General features: G+C 59.7%; 1 non-coding gene across 1 annotated transcript in view; it reads right to left on the bottom strand.

Moving 5' to 3' along the window:
* The window catches only part of LOC148935836 (small subunit ribosomal RNA), a 1,920-nt gene extending 1,852 nt beyond the window's left edge, over nucleotides 1-68 (bottom strand). The window contains exon 1 of the ribosomal RNA XR_016140081.1: nucleotides 1-68. This exon is cut by the window's left edge and continues 1,852 nt beyond it. This is a non-coding gene — a ribosomal RNA (small subunit ribosomal RNA).
* Between the last annotated feature and the right edge of the window lie 4,932 nt (nucleotides 69-5,000).

Raw genomic sequence — 5,000 nt, 5'->3', positions numbered from 1 at the left:
ATGCACTGAGACATGCATGGCTTAATCTTTGAGACAAGCATATGACTACTGGCAGGATCAACCAGGGAACTTCGTGAGTTCGGTCGCTCGCGTGGAGCGACGCGCGCCCCATCACGTCCGCGAACGTGACGGGCGCCCTTCGTTCGAGATACTCTCGACGTGCCGTTATTACCGCCGGCGCCCTCAAGCCGGTCGGCGACACTCTCTTATTATCGCAATATATACAGCTGGAGACAGACGCTCGTTGGAGCTCTACTCCGTTAAAATTATGTTATAAAGATCATATTTGTTATATAAAGATCATGTTGTTCTCATTCTCCCAAAGTAGCGGCGTATAGCCGCCTCGCCCTGACGCTAGATCGACGGCGCGATGCTCAGACGTCGAGGAACGAGTCGCCGGTGCGTTCAAGCACGGTCGAAAATTTTCGCTACGGTTTACAAGTAAGCGTGAAGAGCGATCTCTCGCTTTCCGCCACTCGGTAACGGTGAAGTCGATGCTCGGTAAGTGCAACGATACATCCGATCGCGTTCGTCTACGAACGAGGGAAGATCGCGCAGCCAACACTGATAAACAGTGCGCGCCACATAGGAGCCATTCGGTCTTACGACGCCGACTCGTGGCAATGCTGTGTCTAGAAATATAATTTCTAATAATACGGCACGACTCAGGAGAGCCGAGGCACATCGTACCGAACGTGCGAAGCACGCCAAACGCACCCGCACGACGATCCGACAACGCTCGGTCGCCGAGCGCACCGCACCTCTTATAGTACCCAACCGGCCGGCCAAGCGGTCGGCGACGCACGGCCTTACGCACGGCCGCTTATGGGCGCGAGCGCCGATGAAACGAGGCGAACGGGACTTAGTCGCTGCGAACGATCGGATTACGATGATCGATCCGAACGGGTCGACAGCGACCGAACGACAGCACAGACGGGATGGATCGAAGAAAAAGAGATGACATTAAACAAAATCGGGCGTCCCGATGGCCGAAAACGGATACTTGTAAGGAGCACCGACAGGCTCGGCGGTACCTCCGACGGGCTCGGCGGTACCTCCGACGTCACGGCGGTACCTCCGACGGGCTCGGGCGGTACCTCCGGCGATGTCGCACGACAAAGTCCGCGCGCGGCGTGTTGCTTTCTCTCTCGGCGGTACCTCCGGCGTACGGGCGATGCAAAAGTCGGCTCGCGGCGTGTTGCTTTCGTTCTCGGCGGTACCTCCGACGGGCTCGGGCGGTACCTCCGACGGTGTCGCACGATAAAGTCCGCGCGCGGCGTGTTGCTTTCGTTCTCGGCGGTACCTCCGACGGGCTCGGGTGGTACCTCCGACGTAGCCGCGTGACAAAGTCCACTCGCGGCGTGTTGCTTTCGCTCTCGGCGGTACCTCCGGCGTACGGGCCATGCAAAAGTCGGCTCGCGGCGTGTTGCTTTCGTTCTCGGCGGTACCTCCGACGGGCTCGGGAGGTACCTCCGACGGTGTCGCACGACAAAGTCCACTCGCGGCGTGTTGCTTTCGCTCTCGGCGGTACCTCCGGCTTACGGGCGATGCAAAAGTCGACTCGCGGCGTGTTGCTTTCGCTCTCGGCGGTACCTCCGGACGCTCGCTCGGGCGGTACCTCCGTCGATGTCGCACGATAAAGTCCGCGCGCGGCGTGTTGCTTTCGTTCTCGGCGGTACCTCCGGCTGGCTCGGGCAGTACCTCCGACATTGTCGCGCGACAAAGTCCACTCGCGGCGTGTTGCTTTCGCTCTCGGCGGTACCTCCGGCTTTCGGGCGATGCAAAAGTCGACTCGCGGCGTGTTGCTTTCTTTCTCGGCGGTACCTCCGACGGGCTCGGGCGGTACCTCCGACGGTGTCGCACGACAAAGTCAGCGCGCGGCGTGTTGCTTTCGTTCTCGGCGGTACCTCCGACGGGCTCGGGCTGTACCTCCGACATTGTCGCGCGACAAAGTCCACTCGCGGCGTGTTGCTTTCGCTCTCGGCGGTACCTCCGGCTTTCGGGCGATGCAAAGGTCGACTCGCGGCGTGTTGCTTTCGCTCTCGGCGGTACCTCCGGACGCTCGCTCGGGCGATACATCCGTCGATGTCGCACGATAAAGTCCGCGCGCGGCGTGTTGCTTTCTCTCTCGGCGGTACCTCCGACGGGCTCGGGCTGTACCTCCGACATTGTCGCGCGACAAAGTCCACTCGCGGCGTGTTGCTTTCGCTCTCGGCGGTACCTCCGGCGTACGGGCCATGCAAAAGTCGGCTCGCGGCGTGTTGCTTTCGTTCTCGGCGGTACCTCCGACGGGCTCGGGAGGTACCTCCGACGGTGTCGCACGACAAAGTCCACTCGCGGCGTGTTGCTTTCGCTCTCGGCGGTACCTCCGGCTTACGGGCGATGCAAAAGTCGACTCGCGGCGTGTTGCTTTCGCTCTCGGCGGTACCTCCGGACGCTCGCTCGGGCGGTACCTCCGTCGATGTCGCACGATAAAGTCCGCGCGCGGCGTGTTGCTTTCGTTCTCGGCGGTACCTCCGGCTGGCTCGGGCAGTACCTCCGACATTGTCGCGCGACAAAGTCCACTCGCGGCGTGTTGCTTTCGCTCTCGGCGGTACCTCCGGCTTTCGGGCGATGCAAAAGTCGACTCGCGGCGTGTTGCTTTCTTTCTCGGCGGTACCTCCGACGGGCTCGGGCGGGTACCTCCGACGGTGTCGCACGACAAAGTCAGCGCGCGGCGTGTTGCTTTCGTTCTCGGCGGTACCTCCGACGGGCTCGGGCTGTACCTCCGACATTGTCGCGCGACAAAGTCCACTCGCGGCGTGTTGCTTTCGCTCTCGGCGGTACCTCCGGCTTTCGGGCGATGCAAAGGTCGACTCGCGGCGTGTTGCTTTCGCTCTCGGCGGTACCTCCGGACGCTCGCTCGGGCGATACATCCGTCGATGTCGCACGATAAAGTCCGCGCGCGGCGTGTTGCTTTCTCTCTCGGCGGTACCTCCGACGGGCTCGGGCTGTACCTCCGACATTGTCGCGCGACAAAGTCCACTCGCGGCGTGTTGCTTTCGCTCTCGGCGGTACCTCCGGCGTACGGCCGATGCAAAAGTCGGCTCGCGGCGTGTTGCTTTCGTTCTCGGCGGTACCTCCGGCAGGCTCGGGCTGTACCTCCGACATTGTCGCGCGACAAAGTCCACTCGCGGCGTGTTGCTTTCGCTTTCGGCGGTACCTCCGGCTTTCGGGCGATGCAAAAGTCGACTCGCGGCGTGTTGCTTTCTTTCTCGGCGGTACCTCCGACGGGCTCGGGCAGTACCTCCGACGGTGTCGCACGACAAAGTCCGCGCGCGGCGTGTTGCTTTCGTTCTCGGCGGTACCTCCGACGGGCTCGGGCATTACCTCCGACGTTGCCGCGCGACAAAGTCCACTCGCGGCGTGTTGCTTTCGCTCTCGGCGATACCTCCGGCGTACGGGCGATGCAAAAGTCGGCTCGCGGCGTGTTGCTTTCGTTCTCGGCGGTACCTCCGGCGTAAGGGCGATGCAAAAGTTGGCTCGCGGCGTGTTGCTTTCGCTCTCGGCGGTACCTCCGACGGGCTCGGGCAGTACCTCCGGCGTACGGGCGATGCAAAAGTCGACTCGCGGCGTGTTGCTCTTCGCTCTCGGCGGAACCTCCGATTAGCCGGGCAGCGCAATAAATAACTTTCGTATTAATAAATAAACATTTATTCGTCATTGATATCTGGATTGGTGCCTTTGATAAAGTGTTGCTGTTATCCGTGTTTATATCTTTACTTTTAAAGCATTCATGCATGAATGCTGTCCCTAATAACGTATCACACGCATTGGAGTGTTTGCGTGGGAATACTTTTAGTGTTTCTGTATTAGAAGGTGCATAATGCTTAGTTATTACAGTTATGTTAATTTTTAAACTTATATAACGAAATATAATGTTTATATTGTAATATTATATTTTACTATGCAATTATATAAGTATTGATATTTTAAGGACACAGGATTATAAAATTGTAGCACACGAATGACTGATACTTTAATCGCGCCTCCCGCGGACAGGCACTACACAGGCTCGCGCGCTGCGTGTTGCTTTCGCAAACGCTAAAGTCCGCTCGCGGCGTGTTGCTTTCGCACGACGTGGCGCGCACGGCCGTTCGTGCGTTAAAGTCCGCTCGCGGCGTGTTGCTTTCGCAAACGCTAAAGTCCGCTCGCGGCGTGTTGCTTTCGCAAACGTTAAGTCCGCTCGCGGCGTGTTGCTTTCGCAAACGTTAAGTCCGCTCGCGGCGTGTTGCTTTCGCACGACGTGGCGCGTACGGCCGTTCGTGCGTTAAAGTCCGCTCGCGGCGTGTTGCTTTCGCAAACGCTAAAGTCCGCTCGCGGCGTGTTGCTTTCGCAAACGCTAAAGTCCGCTCGCGGCGTGTTGCTTTCGCAAACGTTAAGTCCGCTCGCGGCGTGTTGCTTTCGCAAACGCTAAAGTCCGCTCGCGGCGTGTTGCTTTCGCAAACGTTAAGTCCGCTCGCGGCGTGTTGCTTTCGCACGACGTGGCGCGTACGGCCGTTCGTGCGTTAAAGTCCGCTCGCGGCGTGTTGCTTTCGCACGACGTGGCGCGTACGGCCGTTCGTGCGTTAAAGTCCGCTCGCGGCGTGTTGCTTTCGCAAACGCTAAAGTCCGCTCGCGGCGTGTTGCTTTCGCAAACGTTAAGTCCGCTCGCGGCGTGTTGCTTTCGCACGACGTGGCGCGTACGGCCGTTCGTGCGTTAAAGTCCGCTCGCGGCGTGTTGCTTTCGCACGACGTGGCGCGTACGGCCGTTCGTGCGTTAAAGTCCGCTCGCGGCGTGTTGCTTTCGCAAACGCTAAAGTCCGCTCGCGGCGTGTTGCTTTCGCAAACGTTAAGTCCGCTCGCGGCGTGTTGCTTTCGCAAACGTTAAGTCCGCTCGCGGCGTGTTGCTTTCGCACGACGTGGCGCGTACGGCCGTTCGTGCGTTAAAGTCCGCTCGCGGCGTGTTGCTTTCGCACGAC

Source organism: Pogonomyrmex barbatus, unplaced genomic scaffold (genome assembly GCF_055798465.1).
Source record: "Pogonomyrmex barbatus isolate J1 unplaced genomic scaffold, ASM5579846v1 scaffold37, whole genome shotgun sequence".
In the NCBI taxonomy this organism is placed as follows: Eukaryota; Metazoa; Arthropoda; class Insecta; order Hymenoptera; family Formicidae; genus Pogonomyrmex; species Pogonomyrmex barbatus.
This window is presented reverse-complemented; position numbering and strand designations above follow the sequence as displayed.